Below are 22,025 nucleotides of genomic sequence, written 5' to 3'. Positions count from 1 at the left end.
TCCCGGCAGCGTTAATTACTATTCCCCCTTTAAGTCCACGTGGATAGTGGGGAATGATATAATTCGGCTTCCAACTATTGCTGGAGGCCGAATTATAGTGTTTTAAAATGTAACTTCTGCTCCGTCTTCTGACGGCGCAGAAGTCCCTCAGTGTGCACCCAAATCTCCTTCGCTGTGATTACAGCGCTCGATCCCTCAGGGATTTTGGTCCACATTGACATGATAGCATCAGGCAGTTTCTGCAAATTCATCATCTGCACATCCATGATGCGAATCTCCCTTTTCATCACATCATGGGGGAAACACTGCTTTCTTATGTGTTTGGGGAAAGTTGTCAAATTACCTTTAGGTAGAGTGACCAGATTTTTGTGGGTCCAACCTGGGACAGGCGAAAAGTGGGGAGGACTGAGGAGCGCGCAGCGATGAAGACGAGGGGGGGGGGGGGGCTGCGCTGCGGCGAAGAATGGGCGTGGCCATGACATTGTATGGCCGGAGCTAACGTAATGATGTAACACCGAGGCATAAGAAAGCAGTGTTTACGCCATTATGTGGACAAACGAGACTTTGCATCATGGGTGTGCAGAAACTGTGTGATGCTAATAATATACCGTAACCACAAAGCAGCAAACATAGCCATCTATGACCATTAAATAATGAATGCAGTAACAGTTCCCCCGGACACCAGAAAATAAACGCAATGGGCAACTTGTCAGCACAAAATAAACGCAATGCAGGCAACATGTCGGTACAAAATAAACGCAATGCGGGCAAACATGTCAGTACAAAATAAACGCAATGCGGGCAACATGTCAGTACAAAATAAACGCAATGCAGACAACATGTCGGTACAAAATAAACGCAATGCGGGCAAACATTTCAGTACAAAATAAACGCAATGCGGGCTACATGTCAGTACAAAATAAACGCAATGCGGGAAAACATGTCAGTACAAAATAAACGCAATGCGGGCAACATGTCAGTACAAAATAAACGCAATGCGGGCAAACATTTCACCAGAAAATTACTGCAATGCGGGCAAACATTTCACCAGAAAATAAATGCAATGCGGGCAAACATTTCCCCAGAAAAGAAACGCAATGTGGGCAAACATTTCCCCAGAAAAGAAACGCAATGCGGGCAAACATTTCACTAGAAAAGAAATGCAATGCGGGCAAACATTTCACCAGAAAAGAAACGCAATGCGGGCAAACATTTCACCAGAAAAGAAACGTAATGGGAGCAAATTTCACCTGGAAAAGAAAGCATTTACTCACCTGGCAGAAGTCTCCGGCCTCTGGCGCGCTGCTCCCGGGACCACCTTCCTCCTGCTCGTCTCCCGCGCTGACAGGGCTACGGCAAGATGGCGCCCGAAGCCCTGTACTGGAGACACAAATAGTTTGCTGCTCGGAACAGACACCGGAAGAAGGAGGCTGGAGCGGGGGCTGCGGGCAATGAACTGGCACTATCGACTATAACTATAGACGCCGCTGCCTGTTCATGAGAATAGAGTGACCAGAGTCCCGAGGACCTCATGCAGCCTGGGACAGCGGACCCCGAATCCGGGACGCGTTCCGGGCAATCCGGGACGTCTGGTCACTCTACCTTTAGGGTCACTTTGCCTAACTAAATTTTGGGAAGAAACTTGTGCCCACTACCTTTAAATTATACTGTTACATTACAGTTAGCTCCACCCGTGTCACATTGTGGCTACACCCATTTTTCACTGACATCACTTCCCATTCCCCCTCCCCCCTCCTTTGTTTCCCCAGGCCCAGAAAAATATGGGCACTGTAAATTGTAGAATGATCTGTACACAGCAGGTGACGGGTAGCAATTGGTAAAATCTTTAAAATATGTACCATACATTTTAATGGAGGATGCAGATTTTTCCCAAAAAAGGTGAACATTTATTTATTTAACAAAATTATTTATTTTTTCTTAAAGTATTTATATAGCACCAAAATATCATGCAGCGCTGTACAGAGTAGATTGTCTTGTCAGTAACTGTCCCTCAGAGGAGCTCACAATCTAATCCCTACCATGGTCCTATGTCTATATTGTGTAGTGTATGTTTTTGAACTTGTGAACTAAGAATTTACGATACCTCTGGGTCAATCCTAAATACCAGGTCTGTGAGCAATGGAGTAAACAAGTAACCTTATCTTACCCCATTTAGATGGTCTGTTTGTATTAAGGCATCTTAATGACGTATTTATGCTTGAAAAAAATATCTGTTTTCCCTTTTGATGTTGCATGTATATAAGCTGTCTGTACCACCAGCTTGCAAACTAACAGGATGTAAACCTGATGAAGGCTGCAAGGCCGAAAGCTTGTTTATTCTTATTCATTTGTAGTTAGCCAATAAATGGTATCATCCTGATTTAAAACTTCTTGTTTTGTAGTCTAGGACCAATTTAGGGGGAAGCCAATTAACCTATCTGTATGTTTTTTGGGATGTGGAAAGAAATTGGGGTGCCTGGAGGAAACCCACTCAGACACAGGGAGAACATACAAACTCTTTGCAGATGTTGATCTAGCTTGGATTTGAATTGGGGGCCCAGCGCTGCAAGGCAAGAGCGCTAACCACTACGCCACCAAAGTTGTACTTTAAATCATACCCTCCTATACATATATGTACCTTGATAAAGAGATCCACGTACCTCTCTACTCAGTGCTACCACAAGGATTCTCACTACTTTGTCATTCATATAATTCAGCAGTTTTACCAAGCGCTGTACTATGCTGAAAATACAGGTCACAATGTTTTTATTGTTTCACCAGATCACAGCAAGGAAACACAATACAGAATGCTGAAAATAGCTGTGTGTATTGCCCGATTGCATTTTTGTGCAATGTGATGTGGTGGCACATAGGTAGCTATCTCTGGTGCAATATGTTCTATAGTATAAAAAAGCCATTAAAGTGAGGCTCCAGCCTTAATGAACTCTTTGTGCCAGCTGCTTTTAAAAATAATGCCATGGACATAATGCCAATGCCATCCTTAAAGCAGCAGGGACAGCCATACTATCCCAGGGAACAAAAAACATATATAAGTAGATAAATACTTGTTCTACTTAACCACTTGAGGACCACAGTCTTTTCGCCCCTTAAGGACCAGAGCCTTTTTCTCCATTCAGACCACTGACTGCAGCTTTCACGGTTTATTGCTCGGTCATACAACCTACCACCTAAAAGAATTTTACCTCCTTTTCTTGTCACTAATACAGCTTTCTTTTGCTGCTATTTGATTGCTGCTGCGAGTTTTAGTTTTTATTATATTCATCAAAAAAGACATGAATTTTGGCAAAAAAATGACTTTTTTTTACTTGCTGTGCTGACATTTTTCAAATAAAGTAAAATTTCCTATACATTTGAGCGCGAAAGTTATTCTGCTACATGTCTTTGATAAAAAAAAAAAAAAACATTCAGTGTATATTTATTGGTTTGGGTAAAAGTTATAGCGTTTACAAACTATGGTGCCAAAAGTGAATTTTCCCATTTTCAAGCATCTCTGACTTTTCTGCGCACCTGTCAGGTTTCATGAGGGGCTAAAATTCCAGGATAGTACAAATACCCCCCAAATGACCCCATTTTGGAAAGAAGACATCCCAAAGTATTCAGTGAGAGGCATGGTGAGTTCATAGATTTTATTTTTTGTCACAAGTTAGCGAAAAAAGGCACTTTCTGACAAAAAAAGGAAAAAAAAAGTTTCCATTTCTTCTAACTTGCGACAAAAAAAAAAATGAAATCTGCCACGGACTCACTATGCTCCTCTCTGAATACCTTGAAGTGTCTACTTTCCAAAATGGGGTCATTTGTGGGGTGTGTTCACTGTCCTGGCATTTTAAGGGGTGCCTAATTGTAAGCACCCCTGTAAAGCCTAAAGATGCTCATTGGACTTTTGGCCCCTTAGCGCAGTTAGGCTGCAAAAAAGTGCCACACATGTGGTATTGCCGTACTCAGGAGAAGTAGTATAATGTGTTTTGGGGTGTATTTTTACACATACCCATGCTGGGTGAGAGAAATATCTCCGTTAATGACAATTGTTTTATTTTTTTTACACACAATTGTCTATTTATAGAGATATTTCTCCCACTCAGCATGGGTATGTGGAAAAATACACCCCAAAACACATTATACTACTTCTCCTGAGTACGGCGATACCACATGTGTGGCACTTTTTTGCACCCTAACTGCGCTAAGGGGCCCAAAGTTCAATGAGTACCTTTAGGATTTCACAGGTCATTTTGAGAAATTTCGTTTCAAGACTACTCCTCACGGTTTAGGGCCCCTAAAATGCCAGGACAGTATAGGAACCCCACAAATTACCCCATTTTGGAAAGAAGACACCCCAAGGTATTCCGTTAGGAGGATGGTGAGTTCATAGAAGATTTTTTTTTTGTCACAAGTTAACGGAAATTGATTTTAATTGTTTTTTTTTCACAAAGTGTCATTTTCCGCTAACTTGTGACAAAAAATAAAATCTTCTATGAACTCACCGTACTCCTAACGGAATACCTTGGGGTGTCTTCTTTCTAAAATGGGGTCATTTGTGGGGTTCCTATACTGCCCTGGCATTTTAGGGGCCCTAAACCGTGAGGAGTAGTCTTGAAACCAAATGTCGCAAAATGACCTGTGAAATCCTAAAGGTACTCATTGGACTTTGGGCCTCTTAGCGCACTTAGGGTGCAAAAAAGTGCCACACATGTGGTACCGCCGTCCTCAGGAGAAATAGTATAATGTGTTTTGGGGTGTATTTTTACACATACCCATGCTGGGTGGGAGAAATATCTCTGTAAATGACAATTGTGTGATTTTTTTTACACACAATTGTCCATTTACAGAGAGATTTCTCCCACCCAGCATGGGTATGTGTAAAAATACACCCCAAAACACAATATACTACTTCTTCTGAGTACGGCGATACCACATGTGTGACACTTTTTTGCAACCTAGGTGCGCTAAGGGGCCTAACGTCCTATTCACAGGTCATTTTGAGGCATTTGGATTCTAGACTACTGCTCACGGTTTAGGGCCCCTAAAATGCCAGGGCAGTATAGGAACCCCACAAGTGACCCCATTTTAGAAAGAAGACACCCCAAGGTATTCTGTTAGGAGTATGGTGAGTTCATAGAAGATTTTTTTTTTGTCACAAGTTAGCGGAAAATGACACTTTGTGAAAAAAAAACCCAATACATATCAATTTCCGCTAACTTGTGACAAAAAATAAAATCTTCTATGAACTCATCATACACCTAACAGAATACCTTGGGGTGTCTTCTTTCTAAAATGGGGTCACTTGTGGGGTTCCTATACTGCCCTGGCATTTTAGGGGCCCTAAACCGTGAGGAGTAGTCTTGAACCCAAATGTCTCAAAATGACCTGTGAAATCCTAAAGGTACTCATTGGACTTTGGGCCCCTTAGCACAGTTAGGCTGCAAAAAAGTGTCACACGTGGTATCGCCGTACTCAGAAGAAGTAGTATAATGTGTTTTGTGGTGTATTTTTACATATAACCATGCTGGTTGGGAGAAATATCTCTGTAAATGACACATTTTTGATTTTTTTTACACACAATTGTCCATTTACAGAGAGATTTCTCCCACCCAGCATGGGTATGTGTAAAAATACACCACAAAACACATTATACTACTTCTCCTGAGTATGGCGATACCACATGTGTGACACTTTTTTGCAGCCTAGGTGCGCTAAGGGGCCCAACGTCCTATTCACAGGTCATTTTGAGGCATTTGTTTTCTAGACTACTCCTCACGGTTTAGGGCCCCTAAAATGCCAGGGCAGTATAGGAACCCCACAAGTGACCCCATTTTAGAAAGAAGACACCCCAAGGTATTCCGTTAGGGGTATGGTGAGTTCATAGAAGATTTTATTTTTTGTCACGAGTTAGTGAAAAATGACACTTTGTGAAAAAAACAATAAAAATCCAATTTCCGCTAACTTTTGACAAAAAATAAAATCTTCTATGAACTCATCATACACCTAACAGAATACCTTGGGGTGTCTTCTTTCTAAAATGGGGTCACTTGTGGGGTTCCTATACTGCCCTGGCATTTTACGGGCCCAAAACTGTGAGTAGTCTGGAAACCAAATTTCTCAAAATGACTGTTCAGGGGTATAAGCATCTGCAAATTTTGATGACAGGTGGTCTATGAGGGGGCAAATTTTGTGGAACCGGTCATAAGCAGGGTGGCCTCTTAGATGACAGGATGTTTTGGGCCTGATCTGATGGATAGGAGTGCTAGGGGGGTGACAGGAGGTGATTGATGGGTGTCTCAGGGGGTGGTTAGAGGGGAAAATAGATGCAATCAATGCACTGGGGAGGTGATCGGAAGGGGGTCTGAGGGGGATCTGAGGGTTTGGCCGAGTGATCAGGAGCCCACACAGGGCAAATTAGGGCCTGATCTGATGGGTAGGTGTGCTAGGGGGTGACAGGAGGTGATTGATGGGTGTCTCAAGGTGTGATTAGAGGGGGGAAATAGATGCAAGCAATGCACTAGCGAGGTGATCAGGGCTGGGGTCTGAGGACGTTCTGAGGTGTGGGTGGGTGATTGGGTGCCCGCAAGGGGCAGATTAGGGTCTAATGTGATGGGTAACCGTGACAGGTGGTGATAGGGGGTGATTGATGGGTAATTAGTGGGTGTTTAGAGGAGAGAAGAGATGTAAACACTGCACTTGGGAGGTGATCTGATGTCGGATCTGCGGGCGATCTATTGATGTGGGTGGGTGATCAGATTGCCCGCAAGGGGCAGGTTAGGGGCTGATTGATGGGTGGCAGTGACAGGGGGTGATTGATGGGTGGCAGTGACAGGGGGTGATTGATAGGTGATTGACAGGTGATCAGTGGGTTATTACAGGGAATAACAGATGTAAATATTGCACTGGCGAATTGATAAGGGGGGGTCTGAGGGCAATCTGAGCGTGTGGGCGGGTGATTGGGTGCCCGCAAGGGGCAGATTAGGGTCTAATCTGATGGGTAACAGTGACAGGTGGTGATAGGGGGTGATTGATGGGTAATTAGTGGGTGTCTGGAGGAGAGAAGAGATGTAAACACTGCACTTGGGAGGTGATCTGATGTCGGATCTGCGGGCGATCTATTGGTGTGGGTGGGTGATCAGATTGCCCGCAAGGGGCAGATTGATTGGTGGCAGTGACAGGGGGTGATTGATGGGTGGCAGTGACAGGGGGTGATTGATAGGTGATTGACAGGTGATCAGTGGGTTATTACAGGGAATAACAGATGTAAATATTGCACTGGCGAATTGATAAGGGGGGGTCTGAGGGCAATCTGAGCGTGTGGGCGGGTGATTGGGTGCCCGCAAGGGGCAGATTAGGGTCTAATCTGATGGGTAACAGTGACAGGTGGTGATAGGGGGTGATTGATGGGTAATTAGTGGGTGTTTAGAGGAGAGAAGAGATGTAAACACTGCACTTGGGAGGTGATCTGATGTCGGATCTGCGGGCGATCTATTGGTGTGGGTGGGTGATCAGATTGCCCGCAAGGGGCAGGTTAGGGGCTGATTGATGGGTGGCAGTGACAGGGGGTGATTGATGGGTGGCAGTGACAGGGGGTGATTGATAGGTGATTGACAGGTGATCAGTGGGTTATTACAAGGAATAACAGATGTAAATATTGCACTGGCGAATTGATAAGGGGGGGTCTGAGGGCAATCTGAGAGTGTGGGCGGGTGATTGGGTGCCCGCAAGGGGCAGATTAGGGTCTAATCTGATGGGTAACAGTGACAGGTGGTGATAGGGGGTGATTGATGGGTAATTAGTGGGTGTTTAGAGGAGAGAAGAGATGTATACACTGCACTTGGGAGGTGATCTGATGTCGGATCTGCGGGCGATCTATTGGTGTGGGTGGGTGATCAGATTGCCCGCAAGGGGCAGATTGATTGGTGGCAGTGACAGGGGGTGATTGATGGGTGGCAGTGACAGGGGGTGATTGATGGGTGGCAGTGACAGGGGGTGATTGATAGGTGATTGACAGGTGATCAGTGGGTTATTACAGGGAATAACAGATGTAAATATTGCACTGGCGAATTGATAAGGGGGGGTCTGAGGGCAATCTGAGCGTGTGGGCGGGTGATTGGGTGCCCGCAAGGGGTAGATTAGGGTCTAATCTGATGGGTAACAGTGACAGGTGGTGATAGGGGGTGATTGATGGGTGATTGATGGGTAATTAGTGGGGGTTTAGAGGAGAGAAGAGATGTAAACACTGCACTTGGGAGGTGATCTGATGTCGGATCTGCGGGCGATCTATTGGTGTGGGTGGGTGATCAGATTGCCCGCAAGGGGCAGGTTAGGGGCTGATTGATGGGTAGCAGTGACAGGGGGTGATTGACGGGTGATTGACGGGTGATTGACGGGTGATTGACAGGTGATTGACAGGTGATCAGGGGGGATAGATGCATACAGTACACGGGGGGGGGGGGGGGGTCTGGGGAGAATCTGAGGGGTGGGGGGGGGGTGATCAGGAGGGGGCAGTGGGCAGGGGGGGGGGGGGGTAAAAAAAAATAGCGTTGACAGATAGTGACAGGGAGTGATTGATGGGTGATTAGGGGGGTGACTGGGTGCAAACAGTGGTCTGGGGGGTGGGCAGGGGGGGGGGGGTCTGAGGGGTGCTGTGGGCGATCAGGGGGCGGGGGGGGGGAAATCAGTGTGCTTAGGTGCAGACTAGGGTGGCTGCAGCCTGCCCTGGTGGTCCCTCGGACACTGGGACCACCAGGGCAGGAGGCAGCCAGTATAATAGGCTTTGTATACATTACAAAGCCTATTATACATATGTGCAGCGGCGATCCGGGTGCTAGTAACCCGCCGGCGCTTCCGAACGGCCGGCGGGTTACTACGAGCGGTGGGCGAAGCGAGTCCCCGGCGGCTGATCGCGTCACGAATGACGCGATCGCCGCATAGCCACTCCCGCAGCCGCCCCCGCCGATGGGCGTATTGCGGTCGTTTGGGCCCGGACTTTGCCGCCGCCCATCGGCTGGGGGCGGTCCTCAAGTGGTTAAATAACACATGTATTGTACTGTCCACATTAAGTAATTTAAGAGGAAACTATTCCAGGCATTATCCATCTTTACTGCCACTGACTGAAGCCAATCCTGATGTAATTTCCTCCCTTACTCTTTTTGTTCTCCTAGAAACTGCACAGTCATATCTAACTTGCTTTGCAAACACATGTGAGCACAGCACAGATCGTATTGCAGCAGCTTCACACTGAACTGCCCTCACCCAATCAGGGTGGAGCAAGAATGTGGGAGAGGAGATGACAAGCTTCCCTCCTGTCGGCAGTGTACCAAATAGAGCCAGGCTGACTGAGATAAGATTTATTAAAGCAGAAACACTTATCATTAGATTAGGATGCTTGCAATGTAGGGTCAGGTTGCAGGCTGCATAATAAAAACAAAGCAATAGGTAAATGGAATTTGATTTTTTGGCTAACCTAAAACAGAAGGTATTTACTTATTGTGTACAAAAAAAACGAGGACATCCTCCTTTTTCCAGCCCCTGTAGTCCCTCGTTGCCCTCTGGGTCCCCTCCGCTCTCCCGCTGACACCTCCGTCCGCTGGCACCAACAGGGTATGCGCATGCCCATACATGCGTGGTCAGCGCGACACTGGTTTGGGTTGCACATCTTACGGAGCCACCAGTGGGAGAACAGAGTGGACTCAAAGGACGCCGAGGAACCTCGTGGACTATGGGGGGGGCCTGAAATAATTCGCAGATAAGTAAAAGGCTACAGGTTGAAGCACAGTTCAGGGGTGGTTTAGATTTGACAAACTTTACGATGATGAACATATACTGTAGATATAAAGCTCCCTTTCAGAAATGACTGTGAAAGATTGACAATATTTTCATTATACTGTAATCGGCCCACTCCCCTGCATCCTTCCTGCCTGGGCTTCATAGCACTGTCTGTTGCTAGGCCTCTCCTCTTACAGTCAGGTTTTGGCACAGTAGAAGAGCGCTCGTTGTAACCATCACAATATAACTGTACGGTGACTAATAGTTTTATTATGTTCCTAACTAGTAAATGCTAATCCCTAGTAGGTTTATGGGATTAGGTTACCCTGGAGCTATCCTGAATGTCATTGTAAAAATATGTCCCCACAACAGATAGAGGAACTGAAGACATGTATATAACCCTGCCTTACTCAGGGTCAATGTTAGTGTGTCCTAGACAGGACAACTGACTGTCACCTTCCCCACTCCGTCCAAACCCCAAGATAAGAAACAATACATTACCCGTATATACTTGAATACAAGTCGACCCCAATATTTGACCCTCTTAAGCTGGAATTTTTATTGACTCAAGTATAAGTCTACCCAGCAAAGTTAATGGCTGCACTTGGGGATTAGGAAGAATTAACACTTGCACTTGGGGCCCAGGAGGGGTTAATGACTGCACTGCATACAGTATTGCAGCCATTAACCCATCCTGTCCCTTATGTGCAGCCAATAACTCCTCCAGGCCCCCAAGTGCAGCAATGATTCACTCCCCTTCCTGCAGCCCAGTAATTTCCCCCTGACCCTTTCCTTGTTAATTGTTGTGGCCAAGACTTTCAGAACTGTGTTTTCTTGGCATTCCCTTTATCAAGAAAGCTTAAATTGCTGCAAATGGAAATGCCACTAATATTACACACATTACTCATTGGGTTTGGTGTTGCCTGTGACTCGTGTATAAGTCGACCCCTATACTTTGATTTAGTGAGTCAGACCTACATTTCTAGACTTGTACTCGAGTATATACAGTAAGTATTTTGAAAAAAAATCAAAAATAAACCATCTCTTAAAACTTAAGAGAAATATATACAGCTGTAGTTCTGTCAATCCACTGCTTTCAGTGCTCTCCAATGCAGAAACTCAGTTATCGCTGCAAAATGCTTGCATTGGAATGCGGTTGCACGCAGTTTGACTTTTAGGCATAGGCAAACTAGGCAGATACCTGTAGGGACAACTGTAGTAAGAGGCACCACAGAGGTAGTCTTAGCACACTGTACTTTATGGATTTCTTATAGCCAACTGCTAGTTTCATTAACCTTCTGCTGCCCGCGTCACGCCAGTAGGCGTGGCCGCGGCGGCAGCCCCAGGACCGCCTAACGCCAATTGGCATAAAGTCCTGGGGCTCTGTTTTGCATGAGATCGCGCGCATGGTGCCAGCGCATCTCATGCTCGGAGGGCGGAGCTCCGCCCCGCCTTCAGTCTCTGAGTGGCTATTGCCACTCGGGAGACTGTTAGACGGCGATCACGCCGTCTATTTACTAGGTGCAGCGCTGCGATGAGCAGCAGCGCTGCACTGGGGACAGCCGTGTGACACGGCTGTCCCCATGGGGGACAAGAGAGCGATCGGCTCTCATAGGCAGAAGCCTATGACAGCCGATCGCCATAATTGGCTGGCTGTGGGGAGGGAGGGAGGGAGGGAGGGAAGACATTTAAAGAAACAGGGGTTTTATAGAAAAACAAACAAACAATAATATTTTATTTTAAAAAAAATAAACATGGGGGGAGCGATCAGACCCCACCAACAGAGAGCTCTGTTGGTGGGGAGAAAATGGGGGGGTCACTTCTGTGCTGAGTTGTGCGGCCCTGCAGCTTGGCCTTAAAGCTGCAGTGGCCAATTTTGCTAAAAATGGCCTGGTCACTAGGGGGGTTTAGCCCTGCAGTCCTCAAGTGGTTAAGAAAGGGATGGATGGTAATTTTAACACTTAAATGTAATGCATACACACACGCACAATCTGCTCCTTTCTCCATAGATAGTTGGACAGTTCACATTGAAAGTAAAGGTGCTATGACATAAAAATATTTGTATGGTTGCAAAATCAGAAGTCCTGCAACCAGAAGTTTAAAATGTACAAACAGCAGGCTGAACAGGACCCAGAAAAACATGACGCATTAGCCCGGCATAAAACACACAAGTAACGTGATCTAAAGTGTGACTTGGCTCCACTACCAAACAAACACCTTTGTTGCCTTGAGAGAGGTGTTTTCCCATTTTTAGTATTGCTTTGGGAGGACAACAGAGAGGAATCTGGAAAGATCACTGAACTACTTGCATGCAGAGTGGCTGATTGTCACATGTTGGTCTGATTATATTTGGTAAGTCTGTCACAAGGTGTAAATATCTTGCGGACTTGATATATTTACACCATTTTGTATGTTCTCTGCACTGTCCCATTTATAAAGCCAAATCACAGTGTAAGGGTGCAATGCATGCCCTGACCACTAGGCGGCACTCAAGGCACATGCCTACAAACAGCCGCGGATTTGCTCCATATTGTCTAAAGAAGAGGAAGTTGGCCACTGCAAGGGTGAATCAGGAAAGAACATTAATCACTATATAGTAGAGTCCCAGTTATCCAGAACTCAACTTACCAGCAGTCTCATCCAACGAGGAGCACAATATTATCAGTATTCTTGGTGCCTTGCCAACTTCTTAGGCTGTTTGAGTGCTCTGCTGTCCTTCAAGACCGGGTTCCAATGCTCCTCCAAAAAGTAATATACTTTCAATTACTGTATTTTAACATTTAATACAAAGTTTATGGTATGTACTGTATATAGAGTGGGGTACAGTACTTTATTAGTTAGGCCAATTTTTAACAAAGAATCTCAAGCAACCAGAAAGCCCACCGATTTGGCATCCCCGTCAGTGCCGAATGGCCGAGACTCTACTGTATATAACTATAATGACAGAAAAGGGCACTGCTACCAAGCTTTAAAATAAATCTAATTTTATTACTTACTGCCAAAAACACATAATAAATTGCAGTGGGTGTAGTGAAAGTACTTGAGCTATCACCAGGAACAATCAGGACTAAATCTCTCCACAAAGTAAAGAGCGCTTCACACCACCTCCATGCATTCCAAATACACGCTGGCTAGTTCACACTAGAGGCAAGCCTAGAACAGGAAACTGGATGCCTGATCAGCTGAAATAATGTACTTCCAATAACAGGTTTCAATGCAGTGGTCCTTAAATAGCCGAGCTGTTGTTATCCATAAAGCATTCATTAGTGGAATTCCAAAATAAGATCCTTGCTGCAGTGCCTATTGGCTCACCACCACTAAATCCCCCACCTTCACTAATCCCCCATCGCATAGAAAAGCAGGATACATAGTAGTGCTTACTGTATTTTTCGGACTATAAGACGCTCCTGACCATAAGACGCACCTAGGTTTAGAGGACAAAAACCAGGGGAAAAATATACTAAACCTGGTGGATCCATGGTAAAGAGGCATCTTGTGGATTATGCCCCCTTTGTACCTCATGCCATGCCCCCTTGTACCTTTTGTTTCTACCTGTGTCCTCCTCTGTCCCCCTTGTGTCCGCCTGTCCTTTGTGTCCCTCTATGCCCCTTTGTGTCCCCCTTGTGTCCTCCTCTGTGCCCCTTTGTGTCTCCCTGTGTCCTTCATTTGTTCCCCCGTGTCCTCCTCTGCATGGGCATAGAACAGGGAGTCCCAGACATTGTGACGAGTTTGAGGTTCGTATTGGCAGGTGTTTAGAAGTCAGGAACTCCCTGCATTTGGACTATAAGACGCAGTGACTTTTCCCCCCTACTTTTGGGGGTAAAAAGTGAGTCTTATAGTCCAAAAAAATAACTGTTCTGTTGTTATGCAGCGGGGCAGAGGGACGACATTGTGATGTGTGCATGACGTCAAGCTGCATGCACAAAAGGATCGATCGTTACTGGGGGGGTTAGTTGATCCACCGGGTGGATTGCTCACAGGTTGGTGACCTAAGTACAAACATCTGATTATCGGCTGAGGCGGTCATTATCAGCCTCCTCAGCTGACTTTAATCAAGCTTGTGTACAAGGCTTTACTCTTGTTTCACTGACCAACCCAACTGGTTTGACTAGTCCTGATCTTCTGCTCCAGTTGTGGTCTGGCCATTCTATCTACTCTTAATCTATTTGTTGCCAAACTCAGTGATCTTGCATTACCAGCTTTGACCTTCTTGTAGTCTTCTTGCCCAAGCCTGACCATGGCCTTCCCTGACCTTTGACCAGTCATCTACTCAACCTTGATCCCCCTGGCCCTAATGTTGGCTTGTTACTAGATCTTATGATCCTTTCCTGCCTAGATTAATGTTTTATACCACGCATATACCCTGTCCTACATGGATGTGAGTGGAGTGCATCTGGGAGCCACAACCTGGGAGACCCTGGCAGTATACAATCTGTTGGCCACTAGTGTTACCGGCCCATCATCCTTTGTGGGGTTCTTTGGAGACCACATTAGATTACACGCCCTAGCTAAGCAAAATTTCAGAATATAATGAAAACCTAGCCACATGGAGGGCAATACTGTCCTATGCCTATTATAAAAGTTACACTTTGAACACCTTTGTGATTGCAGTCATGAGCACTATGCTACAGTGGCACGTTTAGTAAAAACTTCAGGTTTGGAAATTTACCTCAGGGTGTTACAAACGCTGCAATTTGGCTGCATTTAAATTGCACCCGAATTGCATTAACAGGCGTCTAACCAGGGGAGGACTGGGACCTTTCAGCCTGGGGGAAAACACAAACTAGAGGCCCGTTTCCATGGCAGCCCCAGCCCAAATGGCGTCAGATACGTACCCCACGTGCTACATGCTGGTAGTCACGTGGGGCGCCCATGTGGAAATACAGCAAGGACGCTTCCAGGGCAGTGTGACAGGTAAAGTATAACTGCACAGGCACCGGGGGTCACATACGGTAATACATTTGGAGGGATGACAGCAAGGGGTTTCCTTGTGTCCGTTGTTCATGATTATCGCACGTCGTTACCGCTGAACACCAAATCAACCACATCGGCCTGAGATTTCCCAGCATCTCAGATTCAACCAATTTCCGCCCAAAATCAGTCAAATCGTCAATTGGGCATGCTTGTGGCGGCACCGATTTTCACCCAATCCGATAGTAATTATCTAAACGGTTGGTTGATCGCCGAGACAACAGATGTATGGCCACCTTAATTCCCCAAGACTCCCCCCCCCCCCCCACACACACACACTTAGGTCCATAGAGGTACTGTCCCTTCAGAAGAGGGACATTTGGGAGCTATAATGGTTTGAAAGCAGACAGAGGGTTTTTTTTTTCTATGGACCCTGCAGGCAAGCCTTTGCTCTGCATCTTGTTGTGTACATTTACCAGCTTACCCATCCTCTAATTGCTCCGTAATTGCACCTTTATTTTTCTCAGCCAGCCTAATGTTTCACATTGCCTTATACAAAAACCTGAATGCAGCAAACACTGTACCAGCCCTAAATCATTAAATGAGAGGCAGCCTGGGGGGAAATCTCCCCCTTTCCCCCCTGGCCAGTCCTCCCCTGCGTCTAACACAGTTCAGTCTCCTGTCTGAAAGCAGCCTTAATAGTTTAAAAAGCTTGACTAAATATTAAGGTATGGTTGTCAGCCAGAAAATCTAATTCCATTTACCCACTGCTCTATGTTTATTATGTAGTCTACATGCAGTCTGCGTTGCAAGCATTCCAATATAATCATAAATGTGTCTGTTGTAATGAATCTTATCTCAGTCAGTCTGGCTTCTTTCTGTTACATTGCCGAGAAGAAGGAAGCTTGTTAACTCCCCTCCCACATTCCTGCTACTCACTGATTGGCTGAGGACAGTTCAATGTGAGAAGAGGCTGAGAATTTGAGAAAGGAAAATACACCTCACCCCTCTGCAGAAGCTACTGAAATACAATTTATGCTGTGCTCAAATGTGTTTACAAAGCAAGCTAGATAGGACAGTGCAGTTTCTTGGAGTAAGGGAGAAAATTATTTTAGGATTGGCTTCACTCAGAGGCTGTAAAGATGGAAAATGCCTGGAACAGTCTTCTCTTTAATTACTATGTAAAATTCACTGAAATCAAAACGTGGACACTACAATGCATATGTTATGTAAATAGAACAAGTATTTATCTACTGTACTTATGTATGTGTTTTTTTCCTGGTATAGCATGGCTGTCCCTGCTGCTTTAACCTCTTGAGCGATACAATAATATTGCCAGGGGAGGCGCAGCACTTCTTTTTTTATTCATTTATTTTTTTAATCATGTAGCTAGCCTAGCGCTAGCTACATGATAGCCGCTGTGCAGCGGCATCCCCCCACCCCCTCTGATCGCCTTCGGCGATCAAATCAAACAGGAAATCCTGTTCAGAACGGGATTTCCTGTTTGGCTTCCCCCGATCGGGTTGACGTTATCGACGCCAACGACATTGTGACGTCAGAGGGAGTCCCGATCCACCCTTCAGCGCTGCCTAGCACTGATTGGCCAGGCTTCGCACGGGGTCTGGGGCGGCATGACACGGCAGGTAGCGGCGAATCAGCGCGGGCGGGGGCGATCGGTATATACACGCAGCTAGCAAAGTGCTAGCTGCGTGCAACAAAAAAAATTATGCAAATTGGCCCACCAGGGCCTGAGAAATCCTCTGCGTCGGCTTACCCCGAGCTCAGCTCGGGATTATCGCCCAGAGGGTTAACATCCTGTTTTGCTGCATTCAAGATAAATCATCATGTTTGTTGCTCAGGATTGATTTTATTTCAATCAGTGGATTGAACAACAATACCTGTGTTTTTGTTAAACCTTGAGGCAGGGAACACACTTGCAGGGCCGTTTTCCCCTGCGTTTCCCAGGTTTCCGTCGGGTTTTGCGGTCGCGTCTAACGCGTGCGTTTTTCCGCGTGCGTTTCTGCGTTTCTGCGTTTGCATGGCATGTAGTGTCATGCAATGTGCGGAAAAAAGCAGAAAACTGTGCGGGTACAAAACGCGGAGAAAAACGCGAACGCAAACGCGCACAAACGCATGCGGCGCAGCGTTTCCCGAGCTAGGCTATTAATTTCAATAGCCTCTAAAATCGTGCGCGTTTTGCCGTTCGCGGCAAAACGCGCAGAAACGCATGTAGTGTGTTCCCTGCCTGACTGTTTTGGAACTATACTGAATTTAGTGATAGATTCATCTTCTAGGTTTAGTTTGCGTGTTTAGTTTCATCCCACTTTTTTTGAACGTTTGGAATGTACCCTTTGTGAGGTGTTTACCCTAACAGAAGTCTGTTTTTCTTAAATGAAGAAACTTGCCTAGTGTGTTAAGTTAAAAGGATATTAATTATTCACGTCAGTCGTGACACACTGGGGAGGGTGCTGGAAGGATAATGTTTATTGTTCATTTGCCTGGAAGAAATTAGACAGGAACTGAAGATGAAACTCTTGAGCTACAGTGCTGACCACAGAGTTAATCTTTTAGCAGCAATACAGAGTAGTTGAGCAGGGCCAGCTTTGAGTTCACAAAGGAAGACTAGCTAATGTACCCTCCCAGTTGCTCCCTGGCTTCTTCCTGTGGGTGAATGATGGGATGGATTGGAAGTTTAAACAGAGCACAGACTGCTATTCAGTTCAGCCAATTAGCATCTGACATTTACACTGGAAATCAGCACCGCAAACCTAGCTAAAATATTAATAATGTAGACTTAGTGCATTGCAAATGATCACATATTCCACAAAAAATGCATTAAAAAACACAAATCTGAAGTTGGGCTTTAAGGGTGAGCTAACATGATGCATGCTACGCTGTGTTGCAGCATGTGAATGTACTACTCATACAACTGCATTGTAGCAGACCATGATATCACACTTTCTACAATGAGTTTCTGGATAATGTGTGAAAACATATGTACTACATAGAAATTATTTATACTATGAAAATAACGTGCACGTTTTAACATGCAGAGTTGCGGACATAGCGCTATGCACATGGTGTGATCTTAGCCTATGGCTTTGTTCACACAATAAAATATGTATGCATTTTCCAACACAGAGCTGCTCATTTGTACATGCTAACCACTTCAGCCCGTGGGTTGTTTTCACCTTAAAGGGAACCTAAACTGAGAGGGATATGGGTGTTTCCTTTTAAACTATACCAGTTGCCTGGCTTTCCTGCTGGTGTATTTGAAGCAGTAGTGGCTGAATCACACATCTGAAACAAGCATGCAGCTAATGCAGTCTGACTTCAGTCAGAGCACCTGATCTGCATGCTTTTCCAGGGTTTGTGGCTTAGGGCTTGTTTCCACTAGAGCGAATCTGCATGTGTTTCCTGCATACAGATTCGCTCAAACAATACTAGTGGATGGCGCCGTTTCCACTTGTCAGGAATTCTGTGCGGCTCTCGAGAGAAAATCTGCACAGCAGAGCCGTCAGAATTCGCACGCCGCACACCCGCACGCGAACCGTCGGTCATGTAACTAAATAGGAAAACCGCAAGCACTTGAGTCTTGCGGTTTAGCCGGCGTTTCCGCGCTCAATTTCGTTAAAAAACCCATGTCAATGCTTGCCGGCATTGACATGGTTAAAATCGCGTTGTTAAAATCGCGAACGATTCCGCGTGAAAATCCGCATGAAAACGTCATCGAATCCGCAACCGTATGCAGATTCGTTGACGCGTTTTCCGCGAGCAAATCGCGCCGCACAAGTGGAAACGTACCCTCAGTGACAAAGTATCAGCAGCAGAGTCAGGCAACTGGTATTATTTTAAAAGGAAAAATCCATATCCTTCTCAGTTTAGGTACCCTTTAAGGACAGAAGCAATTTTCCCCTGTCAGTGCTCCTCCCATTAATTCACCAATAACGTTATCACTGCTTATCACACCTAAATTATCTATATCTTGTTTTGTTTGTTTTTTCAACACAAATTAGGCTTTTTGGGGATGATACTTGTTTTCAGTAATTACTTCATTTTCAATGCATTTTATAGGAAAAGAATGGAAAAAAATACTCCATTCCTCAAATTCCATCACCTATAGTTTTAAAATAAACAAAAGAGCTACTATAAATAAACCCCCCCCCCCCCCCCATTTTATTTGCCCTTTTGTCTCGGCTATCACAACATTCAAATTATGTTCCTAGTACAATGTATGACCACAATATATTATTTGGAAATAAAGATGTATTTTTTCTTTTTTTTTTTTGTGGGTTTTTTGTATCCTAGCAATAATTACAAGCCCTTATTTGCTAAAATAAGGTAAATACAGCTCAAATCTTAAGTTAACTCTGTAACCGTCACTTTTTTTACGTGTTTTTGTTTGGTAACTACGGGGGAGGGGGGAGGGTTTAATCAGGTTTTTATAACTATTACATTTTATTTATTTTTTTTACTTTTATTTTACTTTTTGGTCACTAGATGATACACTCTCCTAGATGTTAACAGGAAGTGTTTGTTAATCGTTTTAGTAACTGCATTAGTTATTGTCACTTTTATGAATGAACATGCCTCGAGATTCAAGGCGTGCTTATTCATTCACAGATCTTTGATTGGCTCAGGGAACACGTGTTCCCCCTCACCTATTGCCAACATATAAATTCCACGGCCGTGAACAAGCATAAACAAATGCACACACATGCTGCAAAAACACTGGCAGTGTATACACATTCAGATTAATTTACTGCAGCTCAAAATGGATGTGTATATGCATCCAGACAAACTTAAAGAGACTCTGAAGTCTCAAAAAAACGATCTTTTTATTTAAAGGAATACTGTAGGGGGTCGTGGGAAAATGAGTTGAACTTACCAGGGGCTTCTAATGGTCCCCCGCAGACATCCTGTGCCCGCGCAGCCACTCACCGATGCTCTGGCCCCGCCTCCCATTCACTTCTGGAATTTCAGACTTTAAAGTCTGAAAACTACTGCGCCTGCGTTGCCGTGTCCTCGCTCCCGCTGATGTCACCAGGAGCGTACTGCGCAGGCACAGACCATACTGGGCTTGTGCTATACACTCCTGGTGACGTCAGTGGGAGCGAGGGCACGGCAACGCAGGCGCAGTGGTTTTCAGACTTTAAAGTCTGGAATTCTAGAAGTGAACTGGAGGTGGGGCTGAAACATCGGTGAGTGGCTGCGCGGGCACAGGATGTCTGCGGGGGACCATTAGAAGCCCCGGGTAAGTTCGACTCATTTTCCCCGACACCCCTACAGTATTCCTTTAATAAAAGTGTTTAACCTAATAGCCCTAACTAAACCACCGCATTCCCGCTGCTCTAATCTAACTAAATACTCCCAAACTCCCGGGGGGCAATCCGGGCAGCACTTCCATGTGAGGCAGGGCTATGAGCTGCAGCCCTGCCTCACAAGCGTCTTTCAGCCCAGATCGCCGCCTCTCCACCGCCCCTCTCAATCTTCCTTCGCTGAGAGGGGCGGGGGAGAGGCGGAGACGCCGCTGACAGACGTGTGTGAGGCAGGGCTGCAGCTCATAGTCCTGCCTCACATGGAAGCGCTTAGAGCAGCAAAATCCACAACCAAGAAAGTTGTGGATTTTGCAGGGGAGAGGGAGGGAGGAGTTAGGGGGGATTTAGATAGTTTACAATGTCGGCATAGTTAGGGCTATTATGTTAAACACTTTTATTAAATAAAAAGATTTTTTTTTTACACTTCTGTGTCTCTTTAACTGGCTAAAATGTGCATTTTTATACAATGCGTGAATGGATATGCAGAAGAAAAAAATACCAATTTTTTTCTGCAGATGGAAAAATACGTAATTTGAATGTTAGTACAATGACTTAAAGAGGAACTGTAGTGTAAATAACATAAGGAATAAAATAGCTTATTTTCTACAATATTAATTTATAAATTACAGCATTTAGTGTTTGTTCATTGTAAAATATTTCCTCTCCCTGATTTACATTCTGAAATTTATCACTGGTGGCGACATCTTTAGTGCTGTCAGGTGATCTGTACAGAATGTTCGTTACTGAGAGTTCTATGCACATGAGGACAATACTGCTTGCTTGGCAGATGGAAAAAGCCTTTATTTCCCACAATGCAATAAGGTTCACAGACAGCAAGCTATCAGGACCATGGTCATGAGATCACAATGTGAGAGGGGTTTTACCACAATATGAGCCATACAGCCCCCCTGATCTATTAGAGAAAAGGTAAAGCTTTCTCATGGGAAAGGGGGCCTCAGCTGCTCATTGGGCTGAAGTTTAATCCTTGGTTAAAGTTCTGCTTTAAAGTGGAGTTAATCTCTATACATTAAAAAAAAAACATTTTGCACCCTCGCAATAAATGTACTGTACCTGTAACACCTTTTCCTGTGTCTGATGGTAATTACTTTTCTTCATATTCATAGTAGGTGAATATCCATCTTGAGCTCACTTCTGCATGAAGAACATAATCACACCAATCATTCCAAAAATCGCCATCGCTAAAAAACTGCGTCCTCTTTCTCCGCTTTGAAAATAAGCCACGGCACGTTCAAACTCGTACATTTTCCTGACTGTGTAATAATTCTACATTTCATTTAATGTAGAATTAATTTTTATTCAGCTTTCATGCATTGTCCCATTGCGGAAAAAAGACAAACATAGCATATACGAGGGATTGGGTAGGTATACCTGCTCACTCTAATTTAGTGGGATACGTTTTATGGAGTACATCTGATCTAATGTGATTGAGCTAAGAGCAGAGCACCAAGAAATAAACCAGAAACTGTACTATGTCTGATGTGATAACAAAAATCATGTATATACTGAAAAATTTGCAGACCCCATTATCTTTTGGGAAAGGCCGTAGTGAGTACAGTATCTGAATGGCTCATTGTGGCTGTAATTCTAGGTGTTTATGACAAACGTCTCCCTGCACCTGCAAAAGTCTTGGCGCGTTAATTACTATTCCCCCTCTAGGCCATCATCGACTCGGGGGTAAGATGTAATTCGGCTGCCGGCTATTGCTGGCAGCCAAATTACGCTGTTTTTTTTTATCGTAATTTGGGCACTGTGTTTTGACGACGCCCAAATTCCTGACTGAGCGCCACTATAGCCCTAATTTACATTACAGCCTATGGTGGCGCCTGGTGCTCCCAAATTTCCTTCAACATTTTTGCCTGACTCAAATTCAAGACCCACTGCAACATTATCCATGTGTTGAAGGTGTGCATGGATTTACATCTTGGCAGAAACTGGCTGGATAGAGAATATGAGCTGTGAGCTAGCGAGTGAGCAAATGCTAAACAAACATGATACATTAGAACATTT

General features: G+C 44.9%; 1 protein-coding gene across 1 annotated transcript in view; it reads left to right on the top strand.

Moving 5' to 3' along the window:
* LOC137532967 (cofilin-2) overlaps nt 1-22,025 on the top strand; it is a 91,357-nt gene that overhangs the window by 29,563 nt on the left and 39,769 nt on the right. The window lies entirely within an intron of this gene.

Source organism: Hyperolius riggenbachi, chromosome 9 (assembly GCF_040937935.1).
Source record: "Hyperolius riggenbachi isolate aHypRig1 chromosome 9, aHypRig1.pri, whole genome shotgun sequence".
Taxonomy (NCBI): domain Eukaryota; kingdom Metazoa; phylum Chordata; class Amphibia; order Anura; family Hyperoliidae; genus Hyperolius; species Hyperolius riggenbachi.
This window is presented reverse-complemented; position numbering and strand designations above follow the sequence as displayed.